This window comes from Chiloscyllium plagiosum, chromosome 16, assembly GCF_004010195.1.
Source record: "Chiloscyllium plagiosum isolate BGI_BamShark_2017 chromosome 16, ASM401019v2, whole genome shotgun sequence".
NCBI lineage: Eukaryota > Metazoa > Chordata > Chondrichthyes > Orectolobiformes > Hemiscylliidae > Chiloscyllium > Chiloscyllium plagiosum.
Window position 1 is genome coordinate 20,655,326 of NC_057725.1, and position 25,590 is coordinate 20,680,915.

Sequence of the window (25,590 nt, forward strand, 5' to 3'; positions counted from 1 at the left end):
GGCAAGTGGCAACTGACCAATTCTTTCTCTACATTTTGTCACCCATCATAGCATCATCAATAATCCTAACCTCACAGATGTAGGGAAAGTTCTCTGGTCCGTGAATCCATCATTTAAAAATGGCAGTCCAATCTGCCCATTTTCGCTCCGGTGGGCTGGGCTGAATTGGGGGGAGGGGGGCCCTTGAGGGAGTGGAGGAGACTGCCAGTTCCCAAGGAGACCTGGATGGAATCCTGTCTGGGCATTCTGATCCTGTGTTGAATGTTATTAAAGATTAAACCATAAACATCTCTCTTGCTCGCACCTCCTTATTCTCATCACTCTCCAGGTCTCATCCATACCAATTTGTGTTGACATATGACCCTGTATTATTCCATGGGCCTCTCATAATCCTTGTGCTAATCTATCCCAATCTACTCTTCCCCCATGGCCTCTGACTTATTGCCCCTCCTGCCCCCACTCCCCCGCACTACTACCACCCCACTCCAGGCCTCATCCATGCCAATCTATGTACTGTAGCTGCTTGTACCACTTATGTCCCAAGTCATCCCATAACGCCAATACCAACTTAGTGCCAACTCAAACCCTCATCTTTTCCCTTCTTCCTTCCCTAATTAATGCCAACTGCCGTTTTATCCTGCATAGGCATAACTCAGGAGGCATCCTGACAGAAAATAAAGCTGAGTCTTTGAAGATGTCATACATGTGAAAGAACACACCCTCCTTGGTACAAAAAGACAAAATCATTAAAATTACTTTAACTAATCCCTTATGAAAATGAACAGTTTACTTAAGTGGTTAACCCTTTAAATCCACAAACATTTCTATTTAATTCAAAACGTCTTGTGGTGCAGTGGGTAGTCTCCTACCACTGGGCCAGAATGCCTGGGTTGAAGTTCCACTTCAGGCTGTGATGATTGTGAAGCTGTCTAAATATCTTTTTTTTTAAAAATTCCATTCAATAAAGAACTGGACTTAAAAGACAACCTATTGTGAAAATTCAAGTTTGGATAATCAGCCACGGAGCACAAATTCCATTATGGTTTTATGCAGACAGGCACTCTGAAATACTTTGCACTTCTTTAAAAAACTATTCACGTCGTTTGGACAGTTTCTTGATAGTGTTACCAGTCCCAATGCATTTGTGCTTTTTACACTCAACTGTGTCCTGTCACAATCCAAAAGGGTGTCTTACCTCGACCAGTAAAGGTCGACCACTTAAAGGGGAGAAATAGAAGAAATTCCAGCACATGCCCACATATTTCCCATGGCAATCCATTCATCCTAATGCCCTTTACCCATCCTTTGTCGCTCCTCATGTTCCTAATGTCCCTTGATCCCATTGTCTCTGATATGTCTATATCAACCTATGTGGACTCAATGGGCTGAATGGCCACCTTCCATACAGTAGGGATTCTATGATCTATGAACTATGAAACCAGGTTTCACTCTAGAATCTGACTTGTCCTGCAAAAACATCAGCTAGGATCATAACAACTGGAGCATAGAAATTTATTTATGCCATACAGTCATAGAGATGTACAGCACGAAAACAGACCTGTTGGTCCAACTTGTCCATGCCGACCAGATATCCCAACCCAATCTATTCCCACCTGCCAGCACCTGGCCCATATCCCTCCAAACCCTTCCTATTCATATACCCATCCAGATGCCTTTTAGATGTTGCAATTGTACTAGCCTCCACCACTTCCTCTGGCAGCTCATTCCATGCACGTACCACCCTCTGCATGAAAAAGTTGCCCCTTAGGTCTCTTTTATATCTTTCCCCTCTCACCCTAAACCTATGCCCTCTAGTTCTGGACTCCCCAACCCCAGGGAAAAGACTTTGTCTACTTATCCTATCCATGCCCCTCATGATTTTATAAACCTCTATAAGGTCACCCCTCAGCCTCCGGCACTCCAGGGAAAACAGCTCTAGCCTATTAAACGTCTCCCTATAGCTCAAATCCTCCAACCCTGGCAACAGTGTTGCTTTCTGTGAGAGAATGCTGTACTAACAAAAACAATAATCTGCTAGTTAAAGTACTTTGATTGCTTCTTTTAAAATGCATGGTTCTAGAAATGATCAAGTTTGAAACTATTGTAATTTACACTCATACAAGCGGCAGACCTCGTGTCCTCAATACGTACCTAAATGCAGCTGATGTTCTCGATTGAATCCTCAATGTTGTAAAGTTTGCATCCTGGTCAAAGGTTCTTGTCAAGTTTGCGCTGCCTGCTCATTGCAATTTGAAAGGGTGTCTTTCAGCAGAAAATTAACCAATTCTGTTTTAAATACAGCTGCTTCCCATTGATGTCAAATCACTTTCTTTCTCTTGTTCCCCAGGCTCTGCATTATGTGTAGTACAAAAACAAAACACATACATTGGATGAGTCAGCATAGCTTTGAAAAAGCTCCAATTCCCACTAGGAGGAAGATAATAGAATGTAATTATTATATATAGGGAATATCTAGAGCATGTCAAAATGCAAATTTAAAATCTGTTAGAAGCAAGCAATTCATTGTATTGCAAAAATACATATCTGCAGTTTAGAACAAATTTAGTGCAATGTTCCTGAAGTTTTAAGATCAACAGAAAATGTTGATGGTGCCATTGTTTGCTGGTCATTGTTAGGAGGTTAAAGTGTATGTGCTGCACATTGAGACTATTTTTCTACTATTTTGCAGAGTGGATCAAGAAATTAAATTAATGAGAAAAATGGTTTTGAGCAAGCAATAGGTCACCAATACATTTCTGAAGAAATATTAGATTATTGTCCCACTATAACTGAAGCTGCTCCTGTTTGTCAATGATTCCTTTGTTTTATACTAGGCATGGTACTGAAGTTACTTTATTAGAATTAATAGTTGACTAGCAATCACTACAAGGTTGTATTCTTACTGAAAGTTCCAGGTGACGTTATAAACTAGAGACCAAAAACAGATTAGATTATAGTTTTGAGGTCAAAATATGCCTCTTTGTATGTACAACGAATTTTGAAGTGCATGTAGATTTTGTGTTTGATTTTTTGGGTTCATGTTTAACCAATAGCAGCCTTCTCGGTGCTGCTGATGGATGAATTCATACCAATATATGAAGGTGACTGTATTGACAAAGTAATATCTGTGCTATGAGCACAAAAATTAATTGGAGAATTATTAAATACTTAATGAGTAACGTGATCATCTGTTTTTTGACTGCTTCTAAAACAATGTAGCATTTTAGTAGTTTCTGATAAATGATTTAAAAAAAAATTATTTGCTGGTGGGATGTTGCCATTGTTGGTCAGATAAGCATTTATTGCCTGTTCCTAATTGCTCAGGTGAGTCAATCACATTGCTGTGGATCTGCATCTGTGTCCCCAGAAGATTAGCCTGTAGTTTTGGATTGCTACTTTAATGACCATTTCAATGCCATCTCCCCAACATCCATTCTAATAACATCTTTATTCACTTCGAAGTAGACATTTTAAAGGTTTAGTCTGAAAGAGTTTTAAAAGAACAAAGAGATTTTCTTTCATCATATCCAATTAAACTTTAATAAATAGTTCGCAATTTCTACATGACTAAAGACAATTGCGTCCTTGGACAGGTTAATTTCAAATCAATTGGTATGTCTCCATCAGACATAACTAAGTCATGCTTTCTGTACACCCCATAATTTGTTAGTATTTGTGATGTAATTTTAACTGATTAGAAAATAATTATGCATTATAAAAGATCACTTACATTACTCTGACAGGCAATTAGTGAATCTATAGAGGCTGGAGGGGAGTACTGAGGGCTTGTGGAAGTGATAAAGCATTCACAACCAAATTTCCTGTAACTAGCACATTTTTAAAAATGGAGCAGGATTTTCCCACCTTTCTTGTCAGCAACTACTTACCATCAATCTGGTGCGTTGCTGCAATGGCTCAGATGAGATTGGTACCACAGTGGGAGTAAAATCATTAGTGTGAATCTGGTTCATGTCACACCATGACACAACACTTGGAAGCATCTACACCACACAGTACAACATTAAAGTCAATTACAGCTCCAAAATCAATAAACCCCTGCATGTTGGGTTATGGACAAGGCCAGGCTCCTCAAAACATTTCAAGAAGGTAGCCCAGACTAACTTTGCTCATTGTTTGTAATCAGGCGTAGAGTGGATATTCCAGGAGAGATGCCACAGGTCAACCCACTTAGTTTTTACAAAACAGAATTTATTTACAAGATTACTGAATGAAACATAAACGACAGAAAACAAAATACCAAATAACTTAAACTCTCCGAAAACCCAACAGATCATCCAAACTTCATGATGCTGTTCCAAATACTTGCAACAATCCCCATAAACACTCGTTGGCACAAAAGGTAAAATCAAACACAGGGTCTTCCAGAAAAGAGGTCAGAGAGAGAGTACTAGCCTGGACCTGCTTCTTTGGGTCCAGCAGCTTTTTCCCCACTACTGTTAAAAAACCAAACCACCAGAGAAAAGCTGAGCCGGGAGAACTGGCCACTCCCCTTTCATTGTGCAAGTGTGTTTTTGTTAACCGGAAGGCCTTCTGTCTGAGGCAGCACCTGTTAGTTATTATCAAATTGACCCTAAAACCCTTCAACCCCAGACTTTGTGGAGTCTGTGTCATTTACAAACTCTCTGAAAAAACAAACAAGGACAGTCCAACCTTATTAAAGGAGCACCTTCATCACAGTAGGAAGAATGGCCTGGATTTTCCTGTTTCTGAGTTTAAAGTGAAACCAGGAGAATTTTCAGGAGGGAAACCTGGCTCGTCCTGTAATGACAACCCCTAAGAAATTTACTGGCTCTCAATCTGAATGCATGCCACAATCCGATAGATTATTCAAAAGCATAAATTGAGATAAATGGATAAAGTGTAATTGTCATTGTAGGAACTGATCACAGGTTGACTAGGACTGAGAACTGACTGACTATTCATGAAATTCATTATTCAAGAAGGATGGGTAAAAAGGAAATCAAGATGGAGTAATATGGGATGAGATCAATATATCAGTAGGAGAGATCTTAGATCAAATGTGGAATCAGTTTGGGTGGAGTTGAGAAACACCAAACATTGGCTAGAGTTGCTTAAAGTCCACCAAACTGGAATGTTAATGTTGAACATGGTATAAATCAGAAGCTTAGAGATGTATGTAACATGGGTAATGGTGAGAGACTGCAATTCATGTACAGATGGGGTAAACCTAACCACCGCTTTCCTAATCTTCTTCCTGACCTCTCTGCCCCCACCCCACTCCAGCCTATCATCCTCACCTTGACCTCCTTCCATCTATCGCATCTCCAATGCCCCTTCCCCAAGTCCCTCCTCCCTACCTTTTATCTTAGTCTGCTGGACACACTTTCCTCATTCCTGAAGAAGGGCTTATGCCCGAAACGTCGATTCTCCTGTTCCTTGGATGCTGCCTGACCTGCTGCGCTTTTCCAGCAACACATTTTCAGCTCTGATCTCCAGCATCTGCAGTCCTCACTTTCTCCTTAAACCTAACCAGCATTAATGTTGTGGAGGATGAATTTCTAGAATGTGTATGTGATGGTTTCTGGGAATTAAGGAACTTTTGATTTGAGGAATTTAAATGAATGAATAAAATGGCACTTTTTTAAAAAAAAAGTAACTGGATTGAAGGTTGGTAATTATCATGGACCAGCTGAATTGAATCTTACAGTGTTGAAGGATGTGCTTCTTAGAGATAGCGGATGCATCAACTTTCAAACGGCTGCAGATTTTGGAAAGAGTGGTAAAGTCGAGATTGCACTTTCCCACCTGGAACTCAATGATGCAAGACAAGCCCTGGCCCACCATCATTCTGCCTGTCATGTCCAAAACTGGAAAATTCTGTCCGTTCACTGAGGAGTCAAAACCATTACCCGTGTTATTCACCATTACCACAAATAAATCTTTCTGCTCTTGGAGAGTTGTGAATTTTTATTGTTTGGCTTTAATACCCACAAAAGAAAAATCACACTTCTGACTTCCAGATGGCTGTTGCCAATGTGAAATACTTGGTTTGCTTCCTGTGCTTGGATATTTACCCATGATAGAGAAATTGAAGCTAGAGTTTTACAATGTGATATATATGAATCCTCAAACAATGTATGTTCTCTGCTCCCTAGCTCCCAACACAGTTGTTCTTTCTTTGGGTCGATCAGGATGTTAAATAGGGAATACATGCCATTTCCTGAAATAACAGCAGGACTGAGTAGCCTTGGCCACAAGCATCTCTATCTCTGGGCTTTACTAAATTATATTTAGCAACTTAAACCTGTAATTTTCTTACATGGTGTTACTGATGCATTGTTCTACAAAAGTCAAGAAGTCATAGCTAAGTAGTCAAAGGCCCTGACATAAATGATGAATGAAAATAATTAAGGAAGTTATTCCTCTTACTGTGAAAATAACATTTGGGAGGAAGTACTATAGCCTGGAGCAGCATGACAGTGTATTAGGATGTTTCTGACACAGCTTAAAGCTCTGAGGGAAGTGCTGTTCTGCATCCAAAATTGTTCTTATTAGCAGTTTGGTTGACTCACTTGAAAGTAGTGCCATCAGAGTATTTCAATTTTAGCTATTTTAAGTGTAGTTTAAGTATGCCAACATTATTCAGTTGCTAACTTGCCACATAATTACTTTGCACTTTTTAGGAATGTAAGTTTTCTTAGTTAAAAATCACACAACACCAGGTTATAGTCCAACAGGTTTATTTGGAAGCACGAGTTTTCAGAGCTCGATGAAGGAGCGGTGCTCCGATAGCTCGTGCTCCCAAATAAACCTGTTGGACTATAACCTGGTGTTGTGTGATTTTTAACTTTGTACACCCAAGTCCAACACCAGCACCCCCAAATCATAAGTTTTCTTAGGCATTTCAGAGTTGCTATGGCAACATGCATGTTAACCTGTTGAGGCCCCAACCTTCTTTCAATTTTATGGCTGACCAGGAATATCTCTTGCCCTTTCTGCTCACCATTGGCAAGCAATTAGAAGGTTTTGCAGGTGGATAATGAACCTGTTCAGCCAGATTATGCGTGCACATTCCTTGGCTATTATAGATGTGGAACCCGATTCTGAGTCCAAAGCAGGGATGCTACCCACTTCGTCACAAGGCCTCTGTGTAAGATGCACTTTGAGATGATGCCTTCGAAATGTATCAATTTCAAGGCCAAAGAATAGATAGGAATGCTATGACACAGCAAGATTATCAGTAAATCTGCTTTTGGTGGTATTGTTTGAGCAATATTGATGATCAGGATACTGGGGAACTCTTTGGGTATCTTCTGGTGAGCACATCAGACCTTTGTCTCTTTCAACCAAGGACTGGGTGGGTAGGATCTTGGCTTTGCAGCTTGTTCAGCAAATGGCATTTATAATCAGAACTGTACTGCTCAGAACTGTTCTGGATTATCAATCGCTGATCCAAATCGAAAACTGTACATTATTCTTTGGAATTTGTTCCAAAAACACACTGGTCCTATTGGGATTGAAGGTAGGTTATTTTAGAGGATATTATGATGGATGAAAACTTGCACTCGGCATAACAAATTGATTTTGCACTTTGCAAACAGGAAGGTAGGATGGACGTGGCAAACTGCCAGGAGGTTGAATGTCATTCCACTCGGGAATGTTCCAATCAAGGGAAACCAAAAAGAAATTGCTGCTTCTTAAAGCATCAGTGTTAATTTCACTGCAGTACCAACTTCTGAACACAAATTATATTAATTCTACAGTTTAGTTATGTGTTGAATATAAATCTGAATGGCAAACTGCACTGGAACGTCTGTTTTATGGCAGTATCCTGCAGAATGTTATTTACTCCTTCAAGGAAACCTGAACCGTTGCTTCTGTTGGCCTCCTTTAGCAAGATTGTAAATCCTAATAGTCCTGTAAAACTATCTTCAGTTTCAGCCAAGTCATTTAAGTGATGGAGCAGGCGCCTTGCAACTGCATGGTCATGGGTCAAATCTCAAGGCTGCCAGTAGAATCTAGTTACTTTGTTGGAATGAGTTTGATTCATTTTCATTTAGCCTGCTGAATAGTGGGGGAGGTGGATTGCTGTTGGAGGGGGTGTCAGTGGGCATTTTTGCAATGCATCCTATATCACTTGAAGCACTCTTCGAGTCTGTCAATTACAGAGGCATTTATATGATGAGGGGCAGCAGTTTACATATCTCCATATCTTGGGGAAGAATGGGGGTCAAAATCAAATGAGGAAGAGGGAGGAACCACCTGAAAATAAAAGCGTAATGTTCCAATTACTTGTTTTATGTAGTCACACAATATCAGTAGCACTAGTTCAGCCAGTAGTCACTGATTAGAGTGGTACTGGAAAAGCACAGCAGATCAGGCAGCATCCAAAGAGCAGGAAAATCGACATTTCGGGCAAAAGCCCTTCATCACGAATGAAGGCCCATCCCTAACTGACCTTGAGAAGGTATGTGATTAAATGATGGCTTTTGACAGAGGTCTTTGCACCATGTCACTTTGAAATAATGTCACAATATTGGCTTGTCCAAACAAAGTGACTTCCTGACAGGAGTCAGGCTTTCATTGAGTAGCCTGTGGCACAGTTTGATTAGTAAAATGTTTTATGTTATTGCTGATGTTGCTTCTCTCTGTGAAGTGTAACACTTGTGTTAAATGTTGTCAGTGTGAATGGGAGTTGGAGCTAAAAGCAGAATGTTTATTTACTTGGTATTCTTGGTTATTTAGAATGCACTGAGATCTTTTTTTAAAAAATCAGATGCTTGAGCTATATTCAGTCGAACAAGAGAAGCTGTTCAGTGTGGTAAATGCACAGATAGGCTGTGTTTTTAATTATTGGCACGTATGTGTGGAAAACAAAAAATGGAGAATGTTGAGTTTATGTGGCTATTGCACCTTAAAATGGAACCTCAGCCAATCATTGTGCTCAGTCCGATGAAGGTTTCAGCTTTGTTTTCATTTTCTTGATGCAGAGACTGGGTGAAATTGGATTGGAAATAAAAATAGAAATGGGAAAAAAAAATGTTCTGTAAAGTGCTTCCACAGGAGAGCTGGACTTAGATCAAACACATTAAACATAAAATTGAAAGGACTTATTTTAATATAAATGACTTTTCATTTAGCTCAAGCATACAGAAAATAGAAGTGATTTCGCCATGATTTTAATTTAATGAAAAGTGTCTAGAGTCCTAAGCACAGAGACAGGCTCTTCGGCCCAAACTGGTCCATGCTGACCAAAATGTCCAGCCACACTAACCTTGTTTTCCTGCACTTGGCCCATATCCTTCTAAACCTTTCCTATCCATGTATTTGTCCAAATGCCTTTTAAATGGATATTTCCTTTAATTTCCTTTAAATTTGGGAGGGGATCAACAAAGTAGTTGATTATCTTTATTGGCTGATTTTCACCATCTGCAGCTGCATGTTCCTTTTTTCCTGCCTCTCTGAAGTGACTTCTGCCTTTCCACTCTTTATTTCTTTCTCCTGTCACCAATCCTTCAGGCAAGGTTAGACTGAGGGCTTTTCTGGAAGGATTGGTTAAAGGGTTGAAGATAGGAAGTCAGATCTGTTGAATTTATAGAACTTCTTTGAGATGTTTTCACATTTACTAGGATAAACTAAACAATGTCTATTATACTGATTTACCTGTAACTAACTGGACAATATTTGACAATGTCACTACTAATTCATCTGGCATGTTATCCATTGGATGGATGGCCAATTATTAGATTGAACTGATATGTAACTTAAATGTAGGCAACATTTGGCAAGGTTTCAGAGTGGCACCTGGTCACTAGTGGAATTATGTTAGTGTTAAGTGCTGGGACTGCTTCTATTCAGAATTTGTTTGCACAATATTAAATGATGAAGTATTAGCCAGTTGTCTCAGTTCATGAATTGCACAAATTGGATCTCTTCTCCTATACTAACCACAATGATATGATCAAAGGAATCTGGGATGACTAGGTCACTGAGCACAGAGGTAGCAGGTGGGGAAATGCAGATAAGAAACAGGCTGTAAGCCCTTGGAGACATCATCCAAAAATGCATTGTGTTCCACATGTATGTTGATAACATCCAGCTCTCTCTCAATAGACAATAGATAATATACAATTGGTGCAGGAGTAGGCCATTCTGCCCTTTGTGCCTGCACCACCATTCAATATGATCATGGCTGATCATCCTTAATCAGTATCCTGTTCCTGCCTTATCTCCGTAACCCTTGATTCCACAATCCTTGAGAGATCTATCCAACTCTTTCTTAAATGAATCCAGAGACTGGGCCTCCACTGCCCTCTGGGGCAGAGCATTCCACACAGCCACCACTCTCTGGGTGAAGAAGTTTCTCCTCATCTCTGTCCTAAATGGTCTACCCCGTATGAAGGTCTTTTGCCCGATACGTCGATTTTGGTGCTCGTCGGATGCTGCCTGAATTTCTGTGCTCTTCCAGAACCACTGATCCAGAATCTGGTTTCCAGCATCTGCAGTCATTGTTTTTACCTTTGTTTCCTGTCAGCCAACAAACTTTCAATCCAAGTTAGTACTTTGCCCCCAATACCATGCACCCTAATTTTGCTCACTAACCTCCTATGTGGGACTTTATCAAAAGCTTTCTGAAAGTCCAGGTACACTACATCTACTGGATCTCCCTCGTCCATCTTCAGAGTTACATCCTCAAAAAATTCCAGAAGATTAGTCAAGCATGATTTCCCCTTCATAAATCCATGCTCTCACCATCACCTCTCTCAGCTCCTTCACTGTCTCCAAATGATCAAACTGTGTTTATCTGACATCCAGTACACACTGAGCAGAGATTTCTTCCAACTAAACATTGTGAAGACCAAACCCACTGCCATCCAATGAATTCTTGTTAAAACCAGCAAATTTGGTCTTCGCAAGTGGTGGAGAAAGCAAATAATATTGGAATCTCTCAGGTAAGGCTGCCTCTCAACTGACTGGAATGACTCTCTAGTTTTAGTGTTGAAACTTTATGCAGCAACCCAAGATTGCTTTATGTTGTACCATTTTAATATATGGAGCAGGATAGTTAGGAATGGCAGAATCTTCAAAGTTTGTTCGAAGATTTGTAGCTCGGGTGCTCGTTGTTGTGGTTCTGTTCGCCGAGCTGGAAGTTTCTGTTGCAAACGTTTCGTCCCCTGGCCAGGCGACATCATCAGTGCTTGGGAGCCTCCTGCGAAGCACTTCTTTGATGTTTCCTCCGGTGTTTATAGTGGTCTGTCCCTGCCGCTTCCGGTTGTCAGTTTCAGCTGTCCGCTGTAGTGGTTGGTATATTGGGTCCAGGTCGATGTGTTTGTTGATGGAGTTTGTGGATGAACTCTCAGGGGAATGTAGCATGAGCAGCCAAGTTTCTGGTACCGAGACTGACTCTAATGAAACAAGGGGTATGTTGTGGTTCTGTTCGCCGAGCTGGAAGTTTTTGTTGCAAACGTTTCGTCCCCTAGCCAGGGGACGAAACGTTTGCAACAAAAACTTCCAGCTCGGCGAACAGAACCACAACAATGGCAGAATCTGGATGCAGAAGTTCTGACCTTAATTCAAGTAGATTTGTGATGGGGAAGTGATGGTCAAATACATCTCAGTTTCATTGTTCACCCATGGTGTGGGATTGCTGACTTAATGGAGGAGGCATAAGTGATCTTAGAGGGACGATAAGGCCTGTTAAGTGTCATGATCAAAATTTACTTGAATCACCAGACTTTTAAACAAGCAGGAACTGTCCCTGCCAATTGACTTTTATTACATTTGTTACATTTAAGGCTGTTATTAAAGGCGAGCCCATATTGAAATGTTCTGAGTTTCAAAAGTTCAAAAATAATTTCTCTTAGCTGGTGGCAAGGTGTGCAATTTAATTGACAGGTTTAAGATGCTAAGGAACTCAAAGATTAGTTATCTTTGCTGTGATTACTGAATAGATGTTTATTTACTTCCATAACAGATGGCTGATTTGAGGGATTTTAAAATCTTTTCATGAATTACAGATTTATTTCTGCGTTACGTGTATTGGAATCTCTTAGATTGTTAGAAGTTTAAATCATTTTCATCTTAACATGGATCTTGAGGACTGCCCAGTTTGGGTACAAGGTGAATGGCTATCCTGGGGGGCTTGTTGCATATAGGTGGCATGGAGGTGGTAGAACTTGGTTTGAGGCGGCATTGGAAAGTGAATGGAGATATGAGGTGGTGTGGGCATGGGTGGGAGATATGGGCTGTCATGGAGATGGTATGAGTTTGCAGATGTTTGTCTTTCACCTCTGTCGTCAGTGTGTCCTGCTTTAGTTTGCATTCCAGCCCTCTCAAATTAAGGTATTAGATTCTGATCACGTTTAAATCTCTTTGTGGTTCCCCTCTGTATATCTCAGTAGTCTCCTTCAGTAGTTACTATGAATATCCTGGTCTATGTGGTTTCCCCCTCCCTTCACTCATCACTGTTGACTATTGAGAGTCTGGGTTGTAGAATTCCCTCTGATAATCCTCCTCTAGCTGTCCTCTCTTCCTTTATCATATACCTTAAAACACAACTGCTGGTCACTGAGCATAATATTCCACTTTGACATGATGGGTAGCACAGTTAGAATGTTCTTAGTTCATGCCCAACAGCAGGAACTTTGAACTTGAAAACCTGGGTTGACACTCCATTTCAGCACTGTGGGAGTGCTGCACTGTTAGAAATACTGTTTTATAGATGAAGCATTAATTTGCAATACAGGGATAGATGTAAAAATCACCCCGATGCTTGGGCCAGTATTTATCAGAACTCCCCTGGTCCTCACCTTCCACCTCATCAACCTCCAGATACGTTGCATCATCCTCCGCATTTCCATCACCTACAAACAGACCTCACCACCAGGGATATATTTCCCTCCCCACCCCTATCTGCATTCCGGAGAGACTATTCCCTCTGTGACTCCCTTGTTAGGTCCATGCCCTCCCACCAATCTACCTTCCACTCCTGGCACTTTCCCCTGCCACTGCAAGAAGTGTAAAATCTGCACCCTTCAAAGCCCCAAAGGATCCTTCCACATCCATCAGGGATTTACCTGTACTTCCACACACATCATCTACCGTGTCTCAATGTGGTCTCCTCTACATTGGGGAGACAGGACGCCAACTTGCAGAATGTTTCAGAGAACATCTCTGGGACATATGCTGTAAGCAACCCCAATACCCTGTAGCTGAACACCTCAACTCCCCCTCCCCCTCCAAAGACATGCAAGTCCTGGGCCTCCTCCAACACCAAACTCTAGCCACCTGATGTCCGACACCTTATCTTTCACCTTGGGAACCTCCAGCCACACAGGATCAATGTGAATTTCATCAGTTTTCTCATTTTTCTCCCCCCATCTTATCCCAGATCCAACCTTCCAACTTGGCACCGCCCTCTTGAAGTGGTCTATCTGTCCATTTTCCTTCCAACTATCACCTTCCTCTCCAATGTATTGCCTTCGTTCACCTTCATCTACCAATCACATTCCCAGCTACCTTTCCCCCAGCTCTAGCCCCACCCTCTTCCAATTATCTCTCAGCCCCCTTGGGTCATCCCCTCATTCCTGATGAAGAGCTCATTCTTGAAACACGGCTCTCCTACTCCCTAGATGCTGCCTGATCGGCTGTGCTTTCCCAGCACCATACTCTTTGACGACAATATTTATCCCTTAATCCACATCTGAAAAGTAGCAAGTTATGTGGTCTTTATTACTTTGCTGATTGTAGAAACATGCTGTCCATATATTGCCTGCTGTTTTTCCCACATTACAATAATGCCTACTTTTCAAAAGGGCTTCATTTATCGTAAAGTGCTTTGAAATGTCAGGTGGTCATTGAAAGGTGTTCGAGGTACAAATGTTTTTTAAGTATTCACATGACACAAGGGCCGTATTATGTAGTTGGGAAGTTTACTTGAAATTGTCCTTGAGTGCCTCAATTCAGATTCCAAAGTAAGGAGTCACTTGGCAAATAATGAGCTGAGATTGAGTGAAACTCTGCAAATATTCAAACTTGTGCAATAACTTCAGGATTTTGTGTTATTTCTTTTTTCACTTTGTTGTCTTCTGATCTGTACATTTTTTAAGTAACTCAACTTTTGCCATTTGGGTATCACTAACAAGGACAGTTTCCATCTCTAGAAAGTGGGTTCCTTGGTTCCTTTAGAATATACTTGACATCATTGATATGGGACTGGAGTCACAGTGAGCAGACAAGCTCAGGATGGCAGGTTTCATTCCTGGGAGAACTTTAATAAGTCAATCAGATTTGTACAAAGGTACAGGAATTTATTATTGGTTTTACTAATACCAACTTTGTATTTTCAGATCTTTCTTTAAACTGAATTCAAATTCTCAAATCATAATGGTGGTTTTGAATTTGCATTTTGTTTTAGATTATTAGTCCAGGCCTGATGTAGCCCTGTACCAGAGACTGTAGTACTGTACACAGACAATTTAAATTAAATCCTATTGAACACACTTTTTCAATCTTGCCATTAAGTTGGGAGTGGAATTTACAGAATTGAGAGCCTCCAACTGAGTTTCAAACAAATCTGATCCAAATTGCTTTTCTCCAGTTCAGCGACAAAGTAAACATGTGGCTCAATTCCAGTTTTCCATTTCCCCAGTGAAAAAATTCAATCTTCTCTGAGGCCACAGCTAGCGAAGAATTTTCTGAGTTGGAGTCCACTAAATCATTCTAGTTCAGGTAACTAATGATTTCCAGGCTTATGTTTGGTCCAATTATTTTTTTTTTCCCCGTTTAAATTTTAGCAGCATCAGTCAAAATCTCCCTTCAGCATCAGCACCATCACCAGGTTCCTTTGCCGCTGTTCAGTTTGAATATAAACTTCACGTAATCTGATTTTCAGTTGAGAATGTTGCAAAGATAGAAAATGCTGGAAAAACTTGGGAGGTCTGGCAGCATCTAAGGAGAGAAAAATAGTTATCATTTTGAGTCCAGTGTTCTGATGAAGGACCACTGGACTCCAAATGCTAACACTGTTTTTCTCTCTACAAATGCTGTCAGACCTCCTGAGTTTCTCCAGCACTTTATGTCTTTGTTTCAGATCTCCAGCATCCACAGTTTTTTGTTTTAATTGAGAAGTTTGCAAAGCTGTGTCACCATGCCAGTGAGATAGCTGAAGGGAAGTCAGACTTTTCACTGAAAAAGGATACTTTCTCTTTTAGTTAACCTTAACTCGAATCAAATTTGCTGAAGTCTTGAGTTGTAAAATGCTAACAGACCACACTCTCGGTACTCTTCATGGAAAGAAATAGCTGTTTGGATATTCTGCTATTACAAATTATAAAGGACACAGAGGAGGTAATTGAGCATACTGGATACTCTTACTTCACAGATTAACGTTACATTTCCTTCCTACATATCTTGATCCCTGATATCACATTTTATCAACCTTTGTGTCATTTTCCACCAATGTAAATGTTAACCCATTTATTTGTTTCATGCGAACATCTTATTCTCTGTAATCTAACCTGCACATTACTACAAATCACTTCAGCATTTTGAACAATTTCCTTGATAGACATTTACACAGAAAATAATGCTTCTCATGTTCAAAATAATAGTTTACACAAGACATACAAAGAGTTAGATATTTCGCCATAACATGGTTACATGTATTTGTTAAAATATTCTTTCTTGCCATTTTCTAATATTTTAAATTGAAGGTTTCAGCCTGTTCCTATGCTTCGACTTTCTATTCTCATTCAGAGCTCTGACTTCATGATTTGGATTGTATAAACTAAGCAGGTACAATCTACCTAACTTGCAGTGATCAAGTTATCCATTCAACTTTGCTAACAAGATATATTTATCCAGCTTTTTAGGAGTTTGAGCTAAAAGATTTTGATAATTATTTGAAAGATCTGGAAGCCAAATTTCAAAACCTTGGCTCAAAATAAAGATTATCTAGGTTTTTTTTAGAAAGAAGATTGAGCAACTATGTACAAAGGAGAAAAAGGTCACTAATTATACACCAGTTGTAGCTTTATTGTAGTCATCATAAATTTCAAGCACTACATTAAACTTAGACAGTATCTTTAATCATTCTAACTGAGGCTTTTTTTATTCAGAAACAACATGCATTGTGAATTAAGCATCCTCATTTGATTATCACATGTTGTACTGACCAAGTATAAAAACATGTTAACTGCTGGTAGCTGTCAGAAACAGGATTATGTGGAGATATGAGAAAGTATATTGGTCAATATATATTCTTCTACCGAACGGTTGTATATATCTGTTTGGATTGAAATGCAAAAATGATGTACAAATGCCCATCCTAGTTTGCCGTTGTCATGCAGCCTCTACCATGAGGCGCACACACTGTAGACAAACATCATTATATATCACTCGTTTTTCCTCCATTAGCACGCATTTATTAATTCTCACTAATTCATTTATTAGGTGATGCAGTTACATTATCTTCAGTATTTAGGCTGACATGTGCAGTACATGTATTTTGGAATGGAAGCAGAATTAATCATTATTCACAATTGTTCATTTAAGCATAAAGGCACAATACCTTGCCACAGTCCAGTTAGGATAGATGGTACCTTTCCTCGTTCCAATTGGATCATCAGTTACGTTTGGGAAAAACAAGTTAGTTGATGTTTTAGCAGTCATCAAAGCTTATTTGAGTGAAGCAAGTTGAAAGACACGAAACCTTTGATTTTTGACCTCTTTTAAGAGGATCATCTGGAGAATTGTGTATAGTACTGGTCACAATTTGCGGAAGGACATTAATGAGTTGGAAGCAATTCAATTCAGAGATGATTTACTAGACTCTAACCTGGAATGAGAAGATTACCTTATGATAAAGAGCTATACAGTCTAGAAGAGTCAAAATGACTTAATTGAAACACAAGACCCTGAGGAGACTTGACTGGGTTGATGTGGGAAGAATGTTTCCTCTTGTGGGAGAATCTAGAACTAGGGGTCATACTTTAAAAATAAGGGGTTACCCATTTGAAACAGAGGTGAGGAAACATTTTTTGCCTCAGAGGATTGAGTGTCTTTGGAATTCCTTTTGTCAAAAGGCAGTGGATACAAAATCTTTAAATATTTTTATGGCAGAGATAGATTCTTGATTACCAAGGTGATGAATGATCATCAAGGACATGGAGGAATGTAGAATTGAGAATAAAATTGAGCCATGGTCTCATTCAAACAGGCTCGAAGGGCTGAGTGGCCTATTCCTATACTGAGATCAGACATGGGAGGACAGCAAATGGTGAGTGATCATCAAGCAAGGGCAGTGGAAAGTACAAGGATTGAGCAAATACTTCCAAGGATAATGGTAAGGGTGGTTATGGAGGATACAGGAAAAGGTATTTAGAAGCTGGAGCAGGTGGTAATGCTATCGGACTGAGGATTTATGTAAGCATGTGATGAGGGAATGGATGGGAAAAGAACCACGGAGGATTATATTTTCCAAAAACCACGCCCAACACACTCAGCTCAAATGCAGCCTGCATTCATTGGTGCTTCTAGTCCCTTGGATTGTCAGAGGATACAGCAGGATACAGATCAGTTGGAGGCTTGGACAGAAAAATAACAGATGGAGTTTAGTCTGGACAAATGTGAGGTGATGCATTTTGGAAGGTATGAATGGAAATTATACAATGAACAGCAGAACCATCAGGGATACTGATATGCAGAGGGATCTGGGTGTGCAGACCCACAGATCATTGAAGGTGGTAGCACAGATAGATAAGGCAGTAAGAAAGGCCTATGGTATGCTTGCCTTCATTGGAAGGGGCATTGAGTATAAGGATAGACAAGTTATTCTGCAGTGTTATAGAACTTTAGTTAGGCCATACTTCGAATATTGTGTATAGTTTGGGTCACCACATTACCAGAAGGATGTGGATGCTTTGGAGAGGGTACAGAACAGGTTTATCAGGATGTTGTCCGGCCTGGGGGATTTTAGCTATGAAGAAAGGTCAGACAGACTGGGTTTGTTTCCACTGGAATGCAGAAGGTTGAGGGCGACCTAATAGAGGTTTACAAGATTGTGAATGGCATGGATCGATTGGAAAGTATGAGGCTTTTTCCCAGGGTGGAGGGGTCAATTACTAGGCGACACAGGTTCAAGGTGTGAGGGTGGAAGTTTAAAAGAAATGTGTGAGGCAAGTTTTTCATCCAAAGAATGGAATGCGTTGCCTGAGGAGATGGTAGAAGCAGACACAATAGCAGCATTCAAGAAGCACCTCAACAAATACATGATTAGCAAGGGAACAGGGGGATATGGATCTTGTAAGTGAAGACACTTCTAATATGGAAGGGCCAAATATGGCAAAATGTGGTGGTGCAGGCTTTGAGGGCTGAAGGATCTGTTCATGTGTTGTATTGTTCTTTGTTCTCTATTACACACCATGCTACTCAATCTCACCATCTCCAATAATGAAACAGTGTAGTGAGAAGCAGAGGATACGTAGAAGCTGAAAAAAAAGGAACTAAGTCAGATGTAGCAGTGCCAGGCGATCAAGGCAAAGAAAATGACCATTTTTACATGATTTATTTATTCATTCACACAGTGTTTGTTATTCATTTCATTCGTCCTAGCAAAGGTGCTGGTGAGCTGTGTTCTTGAACTCTACTGTGTATCTTGCATGACCATTTCAGAGAGGTGGTTCGAGTCAGTCACATGGTTGTGGGTCAGGAATCACAGGCCAGAAATCAGATAAGGATGGCTGATTTCTCCATGCCCGATGGATCTGTGATCAGGCACCTGCTGTTCCTAATATATATTAATATATATATTTTGGTGTAAGGCACAGTTTTGAAATTTGTGGATGATGCGAAACTTTGAAGTATTATGAACTGTAAGAAGGATAATGGAGAATTTTAAAAAGAATTAGGAAGGGTGGAATGGGCAGCCAAGTGGTTGATGAAACTTATTGCAGAAAAATGCAAAGTGATTAGTTTGGTAGGAAGAATGTGGCGAGGTACAATTCGAAATGAAGAGCACAGGGACCTGGATATATAGATGCGCAAATCATTGAAGGTGACTGTACAAACTGAGAGCACAGGTAATAAAGCATATGGTATCCTGGGAGCTTTATAAATATTGGCATAGAGAACAAGAGCAGAGAGGTATGCTGAACTTCTATAAAATGCTAGGTCAGCTTCAACTGGTATTGCATTAGAGCGATTAGACTGCATGCAGAAAAGATTCACAAGAATAGTTCCAAAAATTACAAACTTCAGGTAATGGAGACAAATTGGAGAATTGGGACTTTCTCTCTGGAGAATTGAAAGCTGAGAGGAGATTTGATAAAGGTCTTCAATATCACGAGAAACCTAGATAGACTATGCAGGGAGAATCTGTTCCCATTGGTTGAAGGATCAAAAACCAGAGGGCACTGATTATAGGTGATTCGCAAAACAAGCACTGAAGACATGAGATAACCCTTTTTATTAACACAGCGAGTGTTGAGGATCTAGAATGCACCAGCCTGAAAGTGTAGTGGAGCCATATCAACCACAACTTTCAGAAGAGAATTGGATCATCGACTGAATTAGAACACTTTTCAGTGAGCTGAATTGCTGTAACTATTCAATCATTCTATCAAGAATATTAGTGAAGCAGATGGATTTTTATGCCACTTCAGTAGTTGCATGGATACCACAGCAGATAATAGCTTTTTATTATTGTTTAATTTGATTAAATATAAATTGTGGGATTGAAATTCCATTCTCTGATTCATATAGTCCATGCCTTGAGGTTACCAGTTGTGTAAGTGAACCATTAAACTACCTTACCTCTAATCTTCACTGGAACTTCCGTTAGTGGGATGTTAAAACCTACTTCTTAATACACTTCCTGCAATTATAAATTCCAGTGTCCACATTTTTCTGAAAACTGTCAAAATGAATTATTTTACACTGTCCTTAAACACTTCCACTGTAGCACCATCACTGGCAAAAATATATTATTGCAGAATGGTAAACTTAAAACATGTACAAAAGAATTCATAAGGAAAAATGTAAAAAGATGCACAGAATGCGTGACCTTACACTGGGGACTTTAATACTGTTCAGTTCTGAGGAAGGGTGACTGGACCTGAAATGTTAACTCTGCTTTCTCTCAGGACATGCTGCCAGACTTGCTGAGTTTCTGCAGAAATTTCTGATTTTGGTTCACCTGGGCGTTAACTATTGACAGAAAACTACTGGAAGCTAAAACACAAATGCCTATAAAATACCTTTCAATGGTCTGTTTATCACTTATTGTTTTACTGCAAGTCTATGTCAAAATACAATGAACGTTACATTGTTCTTACTTTAACAACGTAGCTGACAGGACCTCCCTTTATCAGAAAGGGGGCGAGAGAGAGAACTGATATTCTGGGGTATGCTGAACATGTACCTCATCTGGAAAATGACATCATTTCAGGCTAATCAAAGCCAGTTTGTAGAGCTAAGGGTCTCATAAATTCAGATTTAAACATGTCTATGTACAGTATTTTTGGTCTGTAACAACAAAGTACAGGAAACCTCACTCTGCATTTTGCTCACTATCAAAACATTACTGTTGACTGTTAATAAAATCTTGCTTTTAATGAGATTCCAGAAACAGTTTTAATCCATACCAGTTATGAAGCAGTTTAGAGACCAAGAGATAAAGATGTAACTTTGGTGGATGAACTGACTGGGTATTTACTGCATATTTAGTTGTAACTTACCCCAAAGCTCTTCCTTGTGTGTGATATCACTTGTTGACGTCAAGAGCTCTGCTCTCAGCTTTGTCTAAATGTAATCTTTTGATTTAAGATTATTGGCCCACAATTTTGAAGAGTTCAGAGAGCTCAATCAAAACATCAAGTAAAGCAACTTGTAAATAATTCCCCTTAGCACAGTTATAATGCAACTCCAAGTGTTTAAATATACCTGAGTTGTAACCAGAACTCTTGTTTTACTTTGGTTCCCTGTGAAAGCTGTTAGGTTTGGCCAAACCTAGTCCCCCGAGTAAAGTACCTCGGGCTAAACGCCTAGCTTTTATTTTTAAGTCATGAACATACTGCACTTACTGTCATGAGAGACAAGTGTCAATAATTCAAAATGACTTGAGTGCAGAGAAATCTGCTTTCCCAATTTCCACCTTCAGCAAGCTTAGAGATGTGATGGTTCATGACAACAAAACTCTTGTCAATTTATGCCATTCTTCTTTTCCATAGTCATTTTGAAACAATGAGCACAATTTCCTTGTGCTAACCATCCTAAGGTAGACAGGACTTGTTGAGGGTTGTAACCTGGATGTTGCACTTGGCTTGCTCTCTACCCTGATTCCTGATGAAGAGCTTATGCCCAAATGGCCGATTCTTCTGCTCTTCAGATGCTGCCTGACTTGCTGTGCTTTTCGACTTTTCTGTCTATCCAACAAGAATATGTCTTCTCTCAGATCTGTTAGTTGCGGTACTGTCTGTGAGGCTGCGCATGATCCATGCATCCACAGTATTGTCAGTCATCTTCACTTTGTTTTATGCAAAATTAATTATGACCATGTTATCGCTGTCAGCCGTGGCCTGTTCTAGAATCCAATTTGTGCATAGACATCTCCCACAAACATCAATGAAGTAGTGATCTAGTCATTGCTTCCTGCAGGATAAATATTGAGACAACTGCTCGCTGTTTATTAAATAGAGGCAGCTGAACCGACAGATAGGGCTTCTCTTTTAAATCTCACGTGAAAGATGACACCTTGCGCGTAACAACATTCCCACGGTATAGGCTGTCTTCTCTTAAAGAACAGAAATCAAAGTGTCCCTAACTTTGCAGCGGCTTAATCGTCTGACGCCATTGCAGTGATGGGTCTTGGTGAGAGAGTGCTCAGCATCTCTGCCTGAGGTGATGTGGATAAGGTTGTCTTTCAGGGAAGGATGTATTATTAATGGATTAGATAATCCTTACTTCATCTCTCCTGTGATGTCCCACTGCTTCCTCCTGAACTGAGAGGGGTTTTACCATCCAGTTCCTCATGGGTTCCATTTAGGGTGACTTCAGTATGGCCACAGCTTGAAAAAGGCATGAACAGCTGCACCGGTGAAACAATGGCACAAACCATAAAACGATAGATGTAGTTGTTTGACAAATGTCCTCAGCAGGTTACATTTTAAGAAACAGTAGCTGACATTATTGAATTGTCCAACCTTCAAGTGTCCGTTCTATTTAAGTATTAAGTCTTGACAGTACAGGTAGTGCATTTGCAGCATTACAGAACAGAGAAATGTTAAACACATTTTTTATTTAAGACCAAATGCAACCCTGCACCAACTACCCTGGAGAGCTGTGAGCAGAACATTGTCCCCTGTACTTGATGAGTCATTGCTGACTGTCATGTTCTAGGCCATTGTGTACTAAATTAATGTTTTGTTCATGGAACGTCCGTTTATTCAGCAATGATATTTGTTATCCCGTTGTTCACTCTTAATGCATCCATTGAATAAAATGTAATGATTGCTGATTGGATTGCAACAATTTAACACTTCATCAGTTGCCTCAATGAAAAATGTAGGACAATGATTGGATTGGTAACTACTTAGGTATTTTCACACCTGGTTATAATTTCACCTTGTTGATAGCAAAAGACAAATTCCAATATGTTTGACATTACGTTTTTCCGTTTACAGTCTTGTGTTCCATTTATAAAGCTCCAACATCACCACTTATTCTGGATCAGTTCATGAAAAGCCACTCTTGTTCTCCTTGCATTTTTTTTTATTGGTAAACTGAACTTTGAAAGTCTCTTCAGCTGTACTTAATAATTCTTAACAAATGGGTCGACTAAAAACCTCAAGCACACAAAGATTGCTGCATTGATTTTCAGTTCTTGAAACTACCAGATTAAAATAATACTGTGGCTTTGAATAGTTATGAAGCACCATATTTATGCTCTTATTAAAAGGGCCTCTATTGGTTTTACCACAAGCATCTTCAGAGTCACACACTGCAAACCACAGCACCTGGCTGGCTGGAACAAACAGATAAGCATTATCAAGCAGATAGGTTTGGACTTTTCAGCAGCCTTTTTTTAAAAAGCACATCAAGGACGAACAAACTGTTGCAGCAACAGACAAGTTTACCTTTTTAAAAAGATTTTACTAATAATTTCAGCTTTTTTTGTACATTCAAGCTTTTGATTTCACTTGCCTCATTGCTCTCCCACAAGAGTCTATGTAATTTCTGTTCTGGTTTGAATGGACAAAGCAGTCCTAATGCTACTGTCACAAGTTATTTCAAAATCAATGTAACTAGTGCACAGTAGTGGTCAGAAAAATTACATCATGCAGAAATGGTGTCTACACAGCTTTTACTCAACAGCTGAAATGAACATTGAGTCTTATTAACTCTTAAATGGAGGCCATGTGTCAGAGGCAATGTTAGATTTCTCAAAAGTTTTAATTCATGTAATTGCCTCAGAGCAACCAGAGGTCTATCTAAATAATAGATTTCCGTGCTTGAACATCAAGTGTCTACATAAATAAGTATTATTACAGATTAACAGTATGAACCATATTTGAGAAGTAACTCTGAGGCAAAACCTAAGCACACCATTGTACAGCACCATTCCCCGGCTCAGCAATGGAGCATAACTGCAGAGATATGAAACCACATTTCCAGCTATCATGTGGATCATTGCTGTCCCTAGATTCCCCAGTCTATGGTTATCTTAGCGTCAGTTGCCCTTGCAGCAGGGGACAACAGTGCTGTGTGCAGTTGTTGACCTGTATCCTGTGAAAACAATTGCTCATGAACAGTTGGTATGCCAGGGGTTGAAATGGTTGGCATTTATACCCGTGCAATCAGTGAGGATAGCCTGGTTGTTCATTGCCCCAGCACAATGCCCCTCAGAGCAGAACAAAGCCTGACTGGAAACATCAGCCATTATAGTTCATGAGCTATTCACAGATTTGATTGGTGTAATAATGTCTACTGCTTCTTGCTTAGACCATAAGAAGTAGGAACTGAATTAGGCCAAAAGACCATCAGTCCATTTTTGGATCATGGCTGATATGTGTCTCAAACCCTTCCCCTGCCTTTTGATCCCGTTACCAATCAAGAACGTATCTCTCTCTGTCCTGGTAGATGAGCACAGAATATCAAACAAAAGTCCTGTGCTCATCAAATTCTATTGGAGATTCTGGTTTCCTTCTGTAATGGTGTTACAATTGAGGAAATATAACTACAAGCACATGAGGAAGAAGCTAGCCAGAGTAGATTGTAAGGGGAGTCGAGCAGGGAAGACAGAGTGGAGAGTGTGCTGCTGGAAAAGCACAGCAGGTCAGGCAGCATCTGAGAAGCAGGAGAATCATCAGGAATGAGGCTTCTGCCCGAAATGTTGATTGTACTACTCCTCGGATGCTGCCTGACCTGCTGTGCTTTTCCAGCACCACACTCTCGACTCTCATCTCCAGCATCTGCAGTCCTCACTTTCTCCTAGCAGGGAAGACAGTGGAACAACAACGACAGGAGATTCTGGCGATAATTCAGAAAGCACAGAAGAAATTCATTCGAAGGAAGATACCTAATAAGGGGATGATGAGGCAACCATAGTGGACAAGTGAAGCCAGCAGTAGCATAAAAGCAAAAGAAAAAGCATACAATGTGGTGAAGATTAGCGAAAAGCCAGAGGATTGGGAACATTTTAAAACTGAGCAGAAGATAAAGAATAAAGCAATAAGTTGGGGGATGAAATATGAGGGTAAGGTAGCCAGTAACGTAAGAGAGAGGTAAGAATGGACATTGAACCCCACTGGAAAATAAGGCTGGACAAATCATAATGGGGAACGAAGAAATGGCAGAGGTACTGAATAGGTACTTTGCATTAGTTTTCATAGACAGCAGCATATTAGAACTTCAAGAGAGTTGGGAGCAGAGATGAGTGTAGTGGCCATCACTAAAGAAAAGGTGATGGGGAAACTGAAAAGTCTGTACATGCATAAATCACCTGGACCAGATGGACTACTCAGTAGAGTTCTGAAGGCGATAGCTGAGGGGATTGTAGAGGCATTGGAGGTGACCTTTCAGGAACTGCTGGAGTCAGAGATGGTCCCAGAGGACTGGAAAATAGATAATGGAAAGCCTCTGTTTGAGAAGGTAGGGAGGAAGAAGGCAGGAAACTATAGGCCAGTTAGCCTGATCTCAGTTGCTGCTAAAATATTCAAGTGCTGAAAATGTGTTGCTGGAAAAGCGCAGCAGGTCAGGCAGCATCCAAGGAACAGGAGAATCGACGTTTCAGGCAGAAGCCCTTCTTCAGGAATGAGGAAAGTGTGTCCAGCAGGATGGTTATAACCTCATCACCTCAGTGGATCTCCCATCCACCGCCTCCAACCTCATAGTCCCACAACCCCGCACCGCCCGTTTCTACCTCCTGCTCAAAATCCACAAACCTGACTGCCCCGGCCGACCCATTGTCTCAGCTTGCTCCTGCCCCACTGAACTCATCTCTGCATACCTCGACAAGGTCCTGTCCCCCTTAGTCCAAGAACTCCCTACCTACGTTCGGGACACCATCCACGCCCTCCACCTCCTCCATGATTTTCGCTTCCCCGGTCCCCA

At 40.3% G+C, this 25,590-nt stretch overlaps 1 protein-coding gene across 1 annotated transcript in view; it reads left to right on the forward strand.

Moving 5' to 3' along the window:
* Nucleotides 1-25,590, forward strand: part of abtb2b (ankyrin repeat and BTB (POZ) domain containing 2b) — a 208,269-nt gene that overhangs the window by 121,105 nt on the left and 61,574 nt on the right. The window lies entirely within an intron of this gene.